Source organism: Herpailurus yagouaroundi, unplaced genomic scaffold, assembly GCF_014898765.1.
Source record: "Herpailurus yagouaroundi ecotype Mexico unplaced genomic scaffold, PumYag 139, whole genome shotgun sequence".
Taxonomy (NCBI): domain Eukaryota; kingdom Metazoa; phylum Chordata; class Mammalia; order Carnivora; family Felidae; genus Herpailurus; species Herpailurus yagouaroundi.
Window position 1 is genome coordinate 57,206,067 of NW_024412394.1, and position 17,470 is coordinate 57,223,536.

The 17,470-nt window shown below is 35.2% G+C and overlaps 1 long non-coding RNA gene across 1 annotated transcript in view; it reads left to right on the forward strand.

Moving 5' to 3' along the window:
• The window catches only part of LOC121029811 (uncharacterized), a 281,837-nt gene that overhangs the window by 192,038 nt on the left and 72,329 nt on the right, over nucleotides 1-17,470 (forward strand). The gene's annotated exons all lie outside the window — the stretch shown is intronic.

Genomic DNA, 17,470 nt, shown 5'->3' on the forward strand with positions numbered 1-17,470 from the left:
GAGCCATCAGCCCAGAGCCCGACGCGGGGCTCGAACTCACGGACCGCGAGATCGTGACCTGGCTGAAGTCGGACGCTTAACCGACTGCGCCACCCAGGCACCCCTATATTTGCATTTTCTAACAAAGATCCATGTTAACTTTAGAAAACCTCTCATTGGTTAGATTTGTGGTGGCATATCAAAAGTATCAGTAAAGCCTAGGTGAGAAGATGTGGAGATACACTGGAAGAGAGGAATATATTATACAGAATTTTTTTTTGTTTTCATGTGAAGTAACTCTAACTTAAGGAAATCATAAAAACTTATTAGTTTAGGCAGTCTTAGCTGTATCCGGTAACTCAACCATGTAATCAAGAATCTATTTCAAGGCAAATCACAACTGTAATGAGATATTACTCACACCCATTAAGATAGCTACTATCAAAACTAACAAAACAACAGAAAAACACAAAAAATAACCAGTATTGGTGACCATGTAGAGATTTTGGAAAACTTGTACACTGTTACAGGATTGTAAAGTGAGGTAATGGCTTTGAAAACAATATGGTAATTCCTCAAGAAGTTACAATTAGAATTACCATGATCCAGCAATCCCATTTCCTGGAATATATCCAAAGGGATTGGAAGCAGCATATTGAAGAGATATTTATATATTTATGGTCATAGTATTAGTCACAAGAACAAGAGGCAGAAATATCACAAGTGTTCATTGATGATAAATACATAAATAAAATGTCATATATGCATGCGATGAAATATTATTCACCCTTAAAAACAAAGGAAATCCTGTCACTTACTACAACACAGATGAAGATTGAGGACATAAAGCTAAGTGAAATAAGTCAGTCACAGAAAGACTTTTACTGTATGACTCCACTTAAGAGAACTTAAAATAGTCAAATTCATCTAAACAGAAAGTAGATTGTTGATTACCAGGAACTGCGAAGAGGGAGGAAAGGGGAGTTGTTGTTTAGTGGCTATAGAGTTTCAGTTTGCAAGATGAAAATGTTCTGGAGATCTGGTGAATATGTGAATATACCTAACAAAAATATGTGAACAATGTGAATTGCTTAATACTACCAAACAACATACTTAAAAGTGTTTAGGGTGGTAATTTTTTTGTGATGTATTTTATACAATTAAAACATCACATTTTTAAATTTTTTTTTTTTAAAAGGTTTATCTATCTCTTCAGTCCTACACAGGTCTCTTCCATCAGTTACTGGATAGGTACTAGCCTCTCAAAATATAGGTTCTTTAAAGATCATTATTCTAGAAGAAAAGAGAGCATCTTTCCCAATAACTTACAGAAAAGCTCAAGAGTGGAACTGATTGAAGAGCTCTGAGATATGTGGACTTGGGGAGTGGCAACGGGAGGAGATATAATCCTTCCAGAACCCCATGTAGGAGCACTACTATGGAATGGGGGGTGGTTATTCCAAGGACATAAATCTGCTCCTGAAGCTTGCCACTCCACTGTGGCAAGAAATTGGACCAAAGCCTTGAGTTTTCTGAGCTATGAATGATCTTACGTTTGATAGCCTTTCTCTAATTCTTTCTTTCCAAAATGCCAAATTTGCTGATGGTTTTAGTTATACCCTTTAACTTTCAAGACAATGTGAACATTTATTCAACAAATCATTCCGAGTGCTTATTTGTGCCAGATGCTGTACTGAGAGCTAGGGATTAGGGATTTGGTGTTAAAGGCCATAACCTTGTGGAATGTATATTATTACAGTATAAAAACAAGTAAATTAATATGTGTGTGTGTGTGTGTGTGTGAGTGTGTAGTACAACATGATTATAAGCTTTGATAGAAATGTGAACAGAGTTATGAGAGCACCAAAGAGGGATGCTTCCTCAGCCATGGAATGGGGAAATGAGGAGGATGGGGGGAGAAAAATGGGTGAAGGATGTTCAGTTTTTTAATTTTTTTAATGTTTATTTATTTTTGAGAGAGAGAGAGAGACAGAGCATGAGTGGGGCAGGGGCAGAAGGAGAGGGAGACACAGAATCTGAAGCAGGCTCCAGGCTCTGAGCTGTCAGCACAGAGCCTGACATGGGACTCAAACTCACGAATGGTGAGATCATGACCTGAGCTGAAGTCGGACGCTTAACCAACTGAGCCACCCAGTCTCCCCAGATGAGAGATATTTAACTTAATCTTGAGGAGGAAAGTGTATGTAAGAGTTCCAAAGCAGGCAAGATTGAAAAATTCCAAGGGGAAGTTTGAAATGAAGGGACATTTCAGGTTGTGTGTACAAGTAATGGAGAGGTAAGAGAGCAAAGCATATTCAAGTATCTTCAAATGGTTTAATATGATTGGAACACAGAAAATGTGGGAAGTAAGATCCAGAAGACAGGATCCTGATCTTAGTCTAAGAAAATCAGCATAGATTTTATTCTGAAAGTTAAGACCATTCACTCAAGGCACAAATCATAAGGAACACCAAATTGTAAATAATTATTTAGGAGTTTAGGAGAGTGACATAGGGACTTCTCCAATCTAGAAAACTTGATCTGCAATTCTGTGGTGGATATAGTGAAGTCTGTCAGGTTGTCCTTCATTTTGCAGGTTGTATCTCCAGAGCTTCCAGAAGTATCTCATAGGGTTATCCTGGTGTTTTAGCTCAGTTGGTAACCATGAAAGAATAAGCTAATCTCCCTACCTACCCCCAGCCCAGTTCACCCAGGGTATCCAAATTCCTAGGAATCCTCCAAAAAATAAGATGTCTGAATCTCCTTGACTTCTGCACAGCTAAGATAAATGGCAATGTAAAACCAAGTCCAGAGTCAGATTCTAGCACTTCTTCATATCTAAACTAGGCTTCTAATACATACAAGTAAGACCATGGTGGAGGTGTTAAAAACACTAAATCGTTTATAATTTGGTATTCATCAATATATTTCCACCTGTCTTTTAACTGTTACTCTAGGTTATATATTTTGATGACTTAAATTTACTTAAGAGAACTTCTAAGTACAGTTTCAAGAACTTATTATTTGAACTCCTTTATTTTCAGTGATAATAGCATTCCCCAGTCACTCTCCTGTGAACATATACATTAATATGTACTTAAAATATTGAAAAGGAAACCAGGTGGAAAATTTTCAGTAACATTTAACTTTGATAACTTAATTTGTTATATTAAGAGACAGAGCCCTATCCAAACTAAAAGAATTATTCCATTGATCCATAGACAGGTCAGGCCATTCATGAACCCAAATCCTGGCAAAAAGTTGAAATTGCTGTTCTTTATTTGATCTTTCAGAAGGTTTTGATTATTTAATATGTGGTGGGATTTATATGAGTTGATAACTTATTGGTTTTCAAACCTTAAATTGGTTACTTATTGAGCATGGTAGATATAATGTGTTTTTCATCAATATACTGTATCATAAATCTGCAGTTTTTGCTATTTACTTTAAAATCAGCAAAGCAAGCAAAATACTGTGATAATAGTGTATGTAGTCAGCATCAGCCTTCCAAACTGGTCAGAGATTGAATATCTTTCTCTTTGGGATTAAATAAAATGTACATAAACAGAGACTTTCTATTAAATTAGATCTTTGTTACAAAGTTTCTAAAATGGCATTGTCCATAGCATTTCATCTGTGATAATCATGAAAAAGCAAGACTATTTACCCAAGGTTAGTGTAGTAAGATTTTAAGTTTAAACTTGAAATTTTAATATGGCAAATTCTACTCAAAATTCAGTTCTTAAAATACATTTGAAAACATGAAGCAAAAATATAAGTAAGTTGTGCTTTAGAAACCCATTATCTTAATATTTTTGGTTATTTTCTGAAACATCGCTTCACTCTAAGGTAAAAAGTCTAGAGAGATCAATTCAAACCCTCCTATTTGCTACAAAAACAACCTAAAATTAACTGCATTCTTAAGTCTTTATCAATGACATTAGTTTTTGTCTATTTCCAGGACAGAGTACAATTTCAAACATAACTAAATTTTTTTTTTTTTTTAATTTTGCTTTTGTCACTCAGGAGCTTGTATTTAGAAAAGACTAAACACATTCTGTGAAAAACCACATCTCTCTTTCAGGTGAATATCTTCTATTTAAATAAATTATTTAATCAAGGGGTACAAATTAAGGGGTACAGTCCTTCTACTTGATGTGCATAACCAGTTACACCAGCATTCAGAAAGGCAGGGATTCCCATTACAGGGTTAACAAAGAGACATTGATGAATCCTGGCTTCATGATTCTTATCTCCACTGTATTGTAAATACAAAGAGGAAAAATAGGTCAAATAACTATGTTTTCTCTTATTAGTTACTCATTTCACTTTAATTCACAGTGAATTTCACATACTGTGAAATGTCAAAAGCAACCTTAGATTGTTTCATGCAGTAATGATATAGTTAAGCAGTTCCTTTAAATAAATGTGTCAAGTTTCATTCATCTTAGATCCAGATGATATGAGAAAACTTCACATTCTCATGGGGGATGATGGGTGGAAGAAAAATTACTCATTCCAGTTGCACTGATGGTAAACACAGATGAGAGTTAGAATCTTGGATTTTAGCTAAAGTGGATTCTTATAGTAGAAGAACACAATTGGGGACAATAAAAAGACTGCCAAAATATTAAAAATGAAAGCACTCTTCGTAATCCTCAGTGATTCCTATCCTAACCACAGGTTATTGTAATATGTGTATATAATAACAATCATGTCAATGGGATTGACTCATGTTAAATTTCAAACAAGAAATATGCAACTTTTCAATTGCTACATAAAATGTAATTTTTTTCCCCAGGAAACATTGTATTTGTATACCCAAAATGGGTTTAGAATTATAGCTAATATTTAACAGTGATGACAATGAACCCCCCAAATATTAAGTTATTCTCTTCATTCATCTCCCTTAATGGGGCTCCATTTCATATATTTTGTCTTTCTGAAATTTGATCTATGGGAGAAGAGCAGGTAACACACTGAGCCAGAAAGAGCACCTTCTCCCAGAGACTGAAATGACTTGTTCCATGTGAAGCGACGTGTTAGTGACTGGTAGAACTATAGTGCTCCGTTGTTAGGGAGCTACTGATTAATTAGATACTGTAATGTCATAATACATTCATCTTACGTTTCACTGACCAAACCTATTGTCTTCCTGTCTACTACATCAGGGTCATTTTAGGCAACAGACACGACAGATACAGTCACATGCCACTAAGGCACCTTTTAAATTGGAAAAATGAAGAAATGTGCTCTGAATCCACTGCCTTATTTCTTAGTGTAGAAAGAGCTGTGGAGGTAACCCAGAAAAATAAAGGCTGATTTATACATTAACATCCCGTTCAAAACGTCCACTCCAGACCAATTAGGAATCCTTCTCCTACCTCCAGGGCTACTTTTGCACATATCAGTGTGAAAGTCTCCAGAGAGGTCTGTATCCATTGTCTATCTATCAACCCCTTTCTTTCTCAGGAAGTGGGCCAATGTAAGTAGAAAGTGTTGCCCAGAATATCCTCAAGGTTACAAATCATTTAACAAATATAATAAGCAATGTCTCAGCTAAGGATGATGGCCAAAGAGCCAGTCTAAAAGAGATAATTCTTTTTATAGCCTTTAAAAATTGTAACAACAAAGATTCATCTGTCTCTTTGGTGCAAGAGACATAAAAAGGCTGGCTACTTGAAATTTGACAGATTAATGCCAATCGGATTACTATCTGCTGATTTTTATGCTTTCAAAAATGTGTAGTTCTAACATCACACATTTAAAATAGTATGAATGCGGGGCGCCTGGGTGGCTCAGTCGGTTAAGTGTCTGACTCCAGCTCAGGTCATGATCTCACGGTTCATGGATTCAAGCCTCACGCCAGGCTCTGTTGGGACAGCTCAGAGCCTAGAGCCTGCTTCAGATTGTGTCTGCCTCTCTCTCTGCCCCTCTCCCACTCATACTCTCTCAAAAATGAATAAATGTTAAAAAAATAATAAAACACGATAAATAAAATATCATGAATGTCTTTTAAATTACTGCTTATGAAAGACTTTCTGAAATAAACTCAGTGCTGTGCTGAGCTGTTGCCAGCTCATGAGGGCCGATTGTTAAATTTTTAGGACTTTTGGTTGTTTGAAATAACTATTACAAAAAGTAAATTACATGAACTTACAATCAACAAACGATATTAAAATAAAAAGGAGTAAATACTACAACCTATTATTTCCAAATTGTTTCATCACATTTACTGTGCTCTTAATGTCCATTCCAACTATCATATTGGTATGGTGAAAATACTGTATAATGGTGTGCTACCGTGAATCTCTTCTTAACTCCTCATTCAATTACCCTATACTGGTAGCTGGACATTGGCCATAGTGAGAGCAAGTACACAAATGAAATCAGCAAACACTATGAATAAGACTGTTTTTCCTTTCTTCTGGAGAGTTGGTGTTAAACATTTACCAGCACACCGTTGACTATAAATACTATGGTGAAGCAGGTGAATGATTAGAGCTGTGTTTGTGGAAAGGAAAGGAGACTCAAAGCTGTAACTAACAATAATACAGCAAGGCCTAGGTCACTACCATAGTGTATGAAACTTGAGAAGATACTAAATTTGAATTGCAAGATACTTTTTATCCACAATTACAATTGAACTGAAGGCTAGAAATAAAAGAGACAAAATTCCATGTAATTGCTCTAATTCTTTCTAAACATTTTAATGAATATTAAATTATTATAATTTGTTTTATTTGAATTTACCAAAATAGTATTCTGTTGGCGATATTGGGTGTTCTGTAAACCTATCTAATGTCTGTTTATGTTTATGGTCATTCTGTGTTTTCCCCACCAAGGCAGCAGAATTTGGGTTTATGTGGTCTCTTATATACACTGAATTATAGAAAGGACTCAGATATAAATCAAGATCAGAAATACGAGATTGTGGAAAGGTTTATGATTTTTAAAATAAATGTGATGCAATTGAATCTGTGGGTTTAATCCATCATCTACTGCTTATATTACTCCTTTTTTTGGGGATACTACTGTTTTAATGATAAGTCTTAGCTTGAAATTAATGCAGAGATTGGATAAAGCAAATTTAAACACAAAATTTAAATACCTAGAGAAAAAGTAGCTTTATTTTATTTTTCTCCTTTATTCATGGGCATTACAGAAGAATTAATTATTTCATGGGATATGGTACATTTTTCTAGAGAGAAGATCTGGTTGTAATGGGCTGAAATTGTTGCTAATGTCACATGATTCAGACAGTGTATCTATGGAAATGGAAATACTTAAAATGCTGTTCATAATGTTGTTCTTCCAAATAACAAAAACTTTGCTATATTTTTTTAATAAAATATTTATTGTTACAAGTTAAAAGCTGGCCTTTTTAACCCATATATGTAACTGGAGATAATAACTTTTTCTAAAATGAATTACACATTTTTACATAAGAATTATATCCTGGGAGATTATAATTGTGTTAGAATATTTTGATCCTTTGTTTTTGTTATGTGATACTATAATTCATAAACTTCACCATTCATTGAGTATACCTATCCCCAAGTTTTTAATAATGCTGAAGTAATTCTTTTTTTGTATCTAAGGAAAAGCCTGATCATAGACCTTTGCTAGAAAAAAAGCCATATCTTAGGGAATGTATGTAAAATCAAGTGCCTTTCTTCTCCACAAAAAGTATTATTCTGTATAGTTAAGATTTTTACATTCTTCTACTAGAGCAAAATGACATGTTCACCTCAAAAATAGATGTCTATTCTATCACTAAATATTCTCCTTATATAAAACCATTCATGTGAAATTTTTTTAAATCTCGGGGCGCCTGGGTGGCGCAGTGGGTTAAGCGTCCGACTTCAGCCAGGTCACGATCTCGCGGTCCGTGAGTTTGAGCCCTGCGTCGGGCTCTGGGCTGATGGCTCAGAGCCTGGAGCCTGTTTCCGATTTTGTGTCTCCCTCTCTCTCTGCCCCTCCCCCGTTCATGCTCTGTCTCTCTCTGTCCCAAAAATAAATAAACATTGAAAAAAAAATTAAAAAAAAAAATAAATAAAATCTAATTTATTGCATGCAAAAAATTGAATTTTACACCTAAAACAATGCATATAATAACAAAACATTTTTATTTTAAGGTGATGTTCCTATGCTGCAGAAAGGTATTAAAAATGTTTAATTAGTAATATGAGCCCATGTAACTTGTTGCATAGAAAAGTTAATGCTTCTTTTGCTACTGAATTTTACATATGAGAAGTGGAATAGCGCATGTGATTGATTCACAAATAGGATATTTTTATTTTCTGATTTGTGAAAATAAAATTCATATGCTATTTTATTTTTATAAACTATCTTTTTATACAGGGGTTAATGTAAGTAGGTAAGGATAAGAAAATCAGCTTCGTGGTACATGAGTCACTGTGTGTTGGCTAAGTTCTACACAATAACGCTTAGTAGTGAATTCCTTCAGGATGATTATTTAAATTCACTTATATAAACTTCTTTATGTATGGAGCAGGCTTTTGATTTTTAAGCCACACTCTAGTATTGATGAGAAGGTACTGTGCAAATTTGCTGGTGGGTATCCCTTTCTGATGATAAATAAAAGGAAGGAAAAGAATAAAGAAAGAAAAAGAATAGAGAGATTATGGTGGGAAGAAAGAAACACATCGAACTTTACTTTTAGCATAAAATTGCTGCCTTTTTAAAACTTACATTAATATTGCATCTGTATTCATTATGCATTCTGGCATTAATACGTATTATGATCACTAATGCTTGATAACAAAGACTGTAGTTTATTTTTGCTTCAAAACATACTTCAGCAATTTTCTGAGAAACAGAAACAGGGCAACATACATACCTCTTGAGAAAAAAAAAAAAAACAAAAAACCAAGGGTTCTTAGTTGTAGAATAAAAGCTGATGATAAACCATCTTTACTGAATATTATAGATGTTAGTGGTTACTAACATTTGGCACAAATGACAATATATGACATCCATAAAACCTTCAAAGGTCACATAAAAAGACAATAGAATTTTTGTTTAGAAATGTAGTTTAATGATCTGGGTAGTTGTATGTTTAAAATTAGGGATTTGTATGCATTGTTATATTTTTCTGTAAAGGATCTTGTGGAGATCATCAAAATACCATTGTATTTAAACCTATTCTCTTTATTCAGTCCTACTTGTGTCCATTGTTGGCATTAATCTTTTTTCCTTATTAATGACTTGGAATTCAGGCTCAGAAAATTGTGCTACCACTTGATAAGTCAGGCATAAGGAATAGAATTCTGTTTATAAATGCATCTACTGCTAATCTGAAATTAATAGAAAGGAGGTACAGAAAAAGCATATGACAGTCTTATAGAGAAATATTAATGTAGTGAAATATATTTACTTTGCTACCTAAGATGTGACAGTAGTCCCTTAATCTATAAGAATAATCTCTTCTGCTGTAGCAGCAAATAAAAAGAAAGGTGCATATTATGGATTCTTTGAGTATCAGCATATCACTCTGCTATAATATATCATGCTTCATTGTGACACTTTTCCCCATTTGTCACTTTCTGTCATGTTACTGTATCTCAAAAGACACAACATTGCCCAACCTTTTTTTTTTTTTAAGTGTAGCCAATGGACACGAAATGTTTGACACCGAAAACAGAACTATTTTTAAAAGCAGGGAGTCATAGCCAAAAACTGTTTAAGTGGATATTTCAAGGACTACATACTAGGGAAAGTTTCTATTTAAATGTATATTTGTACAGGTTGAATGTCTAGTGGAAACAAGCATTTCTCCTTCCTTGTGAGCATTTTATTCTTAAACAATGAGACCTTGTTTCCTTCCTATTTGACTGAATTCTAAAAAAGGATTCTCTTTATTTCTGTTTCCTACAAAAAAAAAAGTTTGTCCTTATAAAAAATACTGAAATAGTCAGACTGCCTTTATCAGCTTTTACATCTAAGTGTTTCAAGTTAGCGTTTTAAATTGTCCTTTGAAGAAGTACGTAAACATATACACATGTATTAAATACTTAGGACTCCATGTTAGAATTCGGGCAACAAAAGACGCAGAAAGTGCAGACCATCAGCCATCTTGCAGATACGGCCGCTGAGAGCTGGTGCTGTCAGAACCAGTAAACTTCTGCCAACATTCCACATGCACCCAGACAGAATAAAATGGAAACGCTTAAGTAAATAGACAGAGATTGTTATAATTCACCTACCTTTCCATGTAATCTCATCCCATGAATCTTTTTATACAGACTAAGATTTTCTAGCGTCATTGGGTATCTCAACCTAATTTAAAACATATTTTAAACTTCTACCACATAATTCGGTCCCTTGGAACTTTCCGTAACTATTTGGGTCAGTACATAGGCGAGCTCCCAGATTTTGTTCTCCAGTGTTGACCCTGCATTAACATTGTTAATAGCTGGTATTAGCTTTTCTACTGTACCAGGCTCTATGCTAAGGGCTTTACATATTTTGTAATTTTATGATTTAAACTTTATAATGTAGTGTTTAATACACTAGTATATTTGTTGATGAGAACACTGGCTCAGAGAGTTTATCAGAGATTGAGTTTGTAGCTGCTGCTTTAATGCAGAGTGATCCCTTAGAAACATCATTGTACTCTGCATATTTTTATTGTTTTTGTTAAATAACATGGTATTTATGCTACATATGTTAATATGTCATATTTATGTTATATTAATATAATGTAAATAATTATGCTAATAAAATGTTAACCTATAAATGCTTTAATTTGTGTAAATTTGGAGCAGTATTTTTGTTTTTCATTTATGCGGCTAGTACCTATCATAAATAGGATATTTTGGTGAAACTGTCATAAAGAAAATTCCATTTGACTATGGCTTTTGTAATATTTTCAATGTTCAGCTCTACTGGAGTCATTCCCCTGTTTGAAGACCTCTAGTCCTCCCCATTACACATAAACTTGGTTCAAACTCTGCCAGGATCTTTGTTGCATACATGAAAATATATTTTCTCTTGTCTTTAGTTATATGTTTATGTGCCATTGGTCTCTGGAATAGCTGAGTCTATCAGTATATTCATCTCATCTTAGTTCTGTCATTTGCTTTAGATGGCCTTCCCTTCCCCCAAGAATGTAAACCTGTGGTAATATATTTTGTTCTAATAATCCTGTACTTTTATGCTTTATATGTAACTCTTACATCTATATCAAAATTTGCTGGAGTATGGATTAAATATATGACTTTATTTTTTCCCAAATGCTTCCTTCCTTTTTTCTTTTTTCATAACTGGAAGCTTGTACCTCCCACTCCTTATCTTCTAAAAAATTTAGCCGAGTGACTAAATTAGATATATTTGCACTACAAAAATGAAGTCATTAAACACAATCACAATATGCCTTTGCAAGCAAACTGTGACTCATGGGTCAATAAGATATAACTGTCCCCTGTTTATCGCTTGCTATTTTTACAATAGCTACTGAGGCGGGACTTCAAATCATTCTTTTCTAGGGGATATCTTGTTGCCTAAAGGGAGTCTAGAGGGTCATTTGTACAGATTTGGAGCAAATATCAAGTTCTGAAGGCCAGGTCATGTTCTTGCTCAACCACCATGTGGGTACAGGAACAGAACCCTAGAATATCACCTTCTACATGTTGGAAACAGGACTTTTCCAGGTGAAGGGGTTATGGCACCAGCTGGTCGAGGCAGGAGCAGCACAGGGGGATGAGTTTCTATCCCTGAAAAAGCCAAGCAAGATGTAAATTGTGGGAGAAGTCCAAGACATGAACAGAACAGGGACATGCTTGACTCGTGGCCAAATAGAACATACTCAGGCGAAGATTTCATCAGTACCCTCCTCTCTCTGTATCTGTTCCTTAAGCTCTGCCTCAGACTGCCACTTCTTGTTTGGAAGTACACATTTTCTGGGTAAAGAGGAAGTAGAAATAGTACCTTTTCACATTAATACAAGGAGTTATTTCTGGACCCTTAGGACTTCTACCAGAAGATGAAAAAGAAAAACTAGACTTGAGGTTTTTATTTCTTTTTCGTCTTGGGAAACAATTTATAACAAAGGGATGGGAAAAGTAATTAATATTTTCAATGTTTACTATGGACTAATTGCTTTCTATATTTTATCTTTATTTTTTTTTTTTAATTTTGGGGCACCCGGGTGTCTCAGTGTGTTGAGTGTCCAACTTCAGCTCAGGTCATGATCTTACAATTGGTGAGTTCAAGCGAACTGACAGTGCAGAGCCTGCTTCATTCATATCCTCTGTCCCACTCCCTCTCTACCCCTTCTCTGCTCATGCGCGTTCTCTTTCTCTCTCCCTCTCTCAAAAAAAATATAATGTTTTTTTTTTTATTTTGACAGTAGCTTTTCCATGTAGGTGTTATTATCATAATTTTAGACATGAGAAAACACAGATTCGGAATAGCCACACTGCAAGAGATTCAGGATTCCAGACTATGTGCTTCTTCCTGCACAGTGTGCACTCTGCTTCCATTCTCCGGCTCCTTCTCAGTGGTTCTCCAGCTGCCTTCTACACAAAGACAACAATCTAAACGACTCATTTTTCTGATTTCACACCCAGCCCTTTTAAAAAGACATTGCTCAGTAAAGAAGAAATGTTTGTACCCCTAGCTCAGATTTTGCATTGCATGTTACACTGATTCACAGAATAAAACTCTCCTTGTGGCAACCTTCCTCAATGAAACCAGCTCATCCTGGCAGATAAGTTTGTTTCGTCTCAAATACCAGTGTCAAACATTACTTAGCAGATAAGAAAACTGGAGCAAAATTAAAAGGACTTTCTCAGCACTACCAAGATTCTTGGTATTCAGAGTTCATGATCCTTCAGTGCCTAGTAAAAAAACAATATCCTGAAAGCATGCACCTGCAGAGGCACCACACACATTCTCAGTTTGGTTTCCATATATACATCTTTTTATTTAAATATTTTTAAATGTTTACTTATTTTTGAGAGAGAGAGAGCAAGCAAGGAGGGGCAGAGAGAGAGGATCTGAAGCAGGCTCCACGCTGACAACAGAGAGCCTGACATGGATCTTGAACTGATGAACCACAAGATCATGACTGGAGCTGGAGTCAGATGCTTAACCAATAGAGCCACCCAAGTGCCCCCAGTTTCCATATATATAAATGTTTATTTATTTTTTGAGAGAGAGAGACTGGGGGAGGGGTGGAGAGAATGGGAAACAGAGGATCAGAAGTGGGTCCTGCACTGACAGCAGAGAGCCCGATACAGAGCTCAAACTCACAAACCACCAGATCATGACCTGAGCCAAAGTTGGACACTTAACCAACTGAGCCAGCCAGGCGCCTCTCCATATATTTTTAATAGTAAAGCAAAACCTCTCAGGTTCTTGAAAAACCCTGTATAATGTGTTTTATGAGCGCAAATGTCCTTTAGCTCAAGCAATGAAACTCACCTGTGCCATGTAGGTAGAAACTGCATGTAGAAACGGACTGTGTTTTTAAGCATTTTTTATCATCAAACCATTGAGAATCACTCAGTTCATTTTCTTCAGAAAACATGTTAGTTTTTGTTTTGTTTTGTTTTGTTTTGTTTTGTTTTGTTTTGTTTTCCCTAGCAGTCACTCATCAAACTTTCATAGGATCACAAACCATTTATATTCAGAAGGCTTATTGTTCTAGGTACTCACATGGTGCAAATAAAACCCAATACAAGTATATTTGGAAAGTGAATTTTAAGGAACACCTGGTTTAATTTTTAAAGAAAAGAAAAGCATGGTAGTTCATTCTGTGTCTTTCATTCATTTGTGTATATTGTATTTCAGGTGCAGATGATGGATATAATCATAAGTATCTGTGGCTCCTTACAGGCACTGGTTCATGTAAAACTCTCCTGCTTCATTCACTCTTCACTCTTTATTTCCATTTCCAGTTCCCTTCCATGGGCAAACATCAAATGTGTTTCCATTTGTAAACTTCCTTTTGTGTGCATTGCCTTTTTATGTAGGTATTTTTTTTTAAGTTTTTTAATGTTTATTTTTGAGAGAGAGAGAAACTGAGTGTGAGTGGACGAGGGGCAGAGAGAGAGGGAGACACAGAATCCAAAGCAGGTTCCAGACTCTGAGCTGTCAGCACAGAGCCTGACGTGAGGCTTGAACTCACAGGCTGTGAGATAATGACCTGAGCCGAAGTCAGATGCTTAATTAACTGAGGCACCCAGGCACCCTTTATGTAGTTATTTTTAAAGTTATATATTTATTTTTGTTCCTATGGTGGGTGCCCTTGAGACCTATACTCCTGTATACTTACTCCATTTAATTCCTTAAACATTCCAATATCGGTGTATCCTCTGAGACCAGATGTTTACCGAGGCAAGCTGACCTGTCCCACTGATTTATCTTCACCACAAAGATCTTTATAATTTCTCACTTTGGGATCTTGGGTTGTTGTGGAATCAATAATAAAATTATTATTTACGATAAGATATTGTATAATAAAACATTGCTACAACGTGTTATTGTTAAGATAATAACACACGTTATAAGACGTCTGGTTATCCTTACTTTCCATATTTCTAGATGTATCCCCTTTTTTTCTTTTGAGTTTTTACCACATTAGCGTTTCTGATATTAGCCGTTGCTGTCAACGCTAAAACTGTGAGGTCTTATTCTTTTGGTGTTTTGTTTTGTTTTACCAGAGAAAAGTCCCATTGACCTTTGGTTGTATATAACATTCTAAGTTCAAAGTTTCTTTTCCATTAATACCTCAAAAATATGATTTCTTATTCTTTTTGTATCTAGCATTGCTTTAATAGATGATGATATGCTTATTCTTATTCCCATGTAGGTAATCTGCTCTTTCTCCCTGGAAGCTTTTAAAAAATTTTTCTCCTTTTCTTTGATGTTGTTAATATTAATATAATGTGTCCAGGTATGGCTTTGCTCCCCTACTTCTCCCGTGTAGCAATGTGACCCCATTGTATTTGAGGTCATTCATCCAGCTCTATTGTGGAAAGCTTATTTTTATTCATTTTTCAAATATCTCCCCTGATAATTCTGCTTTTATTCTCTTATTTCTTTTCCTTTCTATTTCTATGTCTTTATCCCTTCCTGCTGCCTTCTGAAAGAGTTCTTCAATTTGGTTTTACAGTGGACTCATTTGTCCTACATCTGATTGATATTCTTTATTATCTTTTTCAGACCTATTATCTTTATCTTTTTCCACTTTATTCTTTTTTTTTTTTTAATTGTGTCTTGGTATTGTTTCAGATTGCTCATCTGTTCCCTCATCTTCTTTTCTGCAATGTTTATTTCTTTATTTTGACAGAGAGAGAGCATGAGCAAGGGAAGGGCAAAGGGAGAAAGAGAGAGAGAGAGAGAAAAAGAGAGAATCCTAAGCAGGCTCCATGCTATCAGTGCAGAGCCAGATGCAGGGCTTGAACCCACAAACCATGAGATCATGACTGAGCCAAAATGAAGAGTCAGATGCTTACCAACTGAGCCACCCAGGCACCCCCCTCATCTTCATAAATAGGTTGCTGATGCTTCTTTTACATTACTGGTCTATCTCTTTCAAGAATTCTGTTTCAAATGCTATGTACAGTCCTTTTCATTGTCCTGTTTTATTTTTGAGGTAGTTGTACTTCTCAGTTATGTGGCTATTTTGACCTGTGAATTCCTTCCTGTTCCTGACGGTGCTTTGAGGAGGGGTCAAAAGCCTCATCTTCATCCACATGAATCTGAGAAGAGGGGAGGAAGGAATAAATCCAAGACCGACAACCCTGGATACCATAGAACTGGAGTTTATGACTCCTCTTTGTTGCCTGGCGCCAGCTATTGCCAGTACTTAGGGCTCTTCAGAAGCAGTGTTGGTAGTGCATTTACTCAAATCATCATTTTGCAGGCCTGAAGGTTTGGAGTGGGTTCAAGGCAGAGGGCGCCTGATTTTTCCTTCTCTTCACCCTTTGGAGGGCTTTTAAGCTGTACTAATACTACCCCCTTCTTTACTCCTGTATATGCTAAAAAAAAAAAAAAAAAAAGGCTAAATATAGGGACTTATTTGCCTCTTCTGTCAACTTTGGTTTATGTTTGAATTTTTTCATAATAAAGAGTTTAAAAAACTGGAGGTAGAGAATATCGCTATTTTCTTTTATTCTTACGGTTTAATATGCATAGAGAACAATGAAAAAATCAATATGTAAATAATGACAAGAATAAATCATTAATATTGCTTTAAGATCTAGCCTATCTAATCCTAAAATAAAACTTGTATTCTTTTATTACTTCAACAAGCTTTTATTGAAATACATATCTATTTCTAGCATCAACCTTAGATTATACATTTATACTCAAACAACAACAAATAGCAATGAATAATGCAACTATAGTTTACTATTCCAATGTCATAGTGAAATATAAAGTATGAGTATGTGAGTTTTAAAAATATGTTACTGATTTCCTTCTCTCTCTTTTTATTTTCCTTACCTGTGTTTTGGAACTGTCAGAATTATTTTCTGCTTGTCGTCTAGAGAAGCCAACACCTTTTTTTGGAAAGGGCCAGGTAGTAAATATTTCAGCTTTGTAGGCCATGTGGTTTCTGTTGCTACTGAGTAGTTTTGCTGTTATAGGATGAAAGCAGTCATAGGTAACATTTAAACAAATGGGTGTGGCTATGTTCCAATAAAATTTTATTTGCAAAAGATAGATTGTGGGCCAGATTTGGTCTGCAGGCTTTGGTTTACTTATACCCAAACTAGAGGTATCTCTGTGTTAGACTGCATTGCTGAGAGTGAGAAAACTCAGAGATGTAGAAAATTACCTGCATTGAATAATTGATATTTGGTTCCCTGGGAAGAGAGGGAGGTTGGCTATTAAAAAAAGTTATGTAATATTATATGCATTAAAAATGTTATATGTAACATATATTTAAGTTATGAAGCAGAAAAAAGAAAGAGAGAGAGAGAGAGAAAGAGAGAGAGAGAGAGAGAGAGAGAGAGAGAGAGAGAGAGAGAGTCCATGCACCCAAATGAAGAAGTGGGCTAATATTAAACTAAGAACTGGCACAGAAGCTATTGTGCCCTGCTCCTAATCCCATCCACTTTCCCTGTAAACAGAGAAATGGACAATTTTAAACGGAATTTTTGTGTGCTTTCTGGGTGTTTAATGATGAATTTTTTCACTCACAAATTACTGCCTAGGAAAAAAAAAAGATACTTTATTTATCTAAAGGTGTAATATGTTTCTGGAACTGCTTTCCTCGGACACAGCGGGGTCTAGTCCAATATGTGTACAGCATTTTCATTACCCTTGCAAAATTGTAACTATAGAAAGACAATGTGATATTATTTTATTATTGTTGATATTAATAGAATTGTTCATAACGAGTTGTTATTAATGATGCGATGTTATAAAAAGAATCCTTAATTATTAATGGCATTGATATGACATTATTAATTTTGATACTAAAATGAACATTTCATTATTCCCGATGCAATTATAT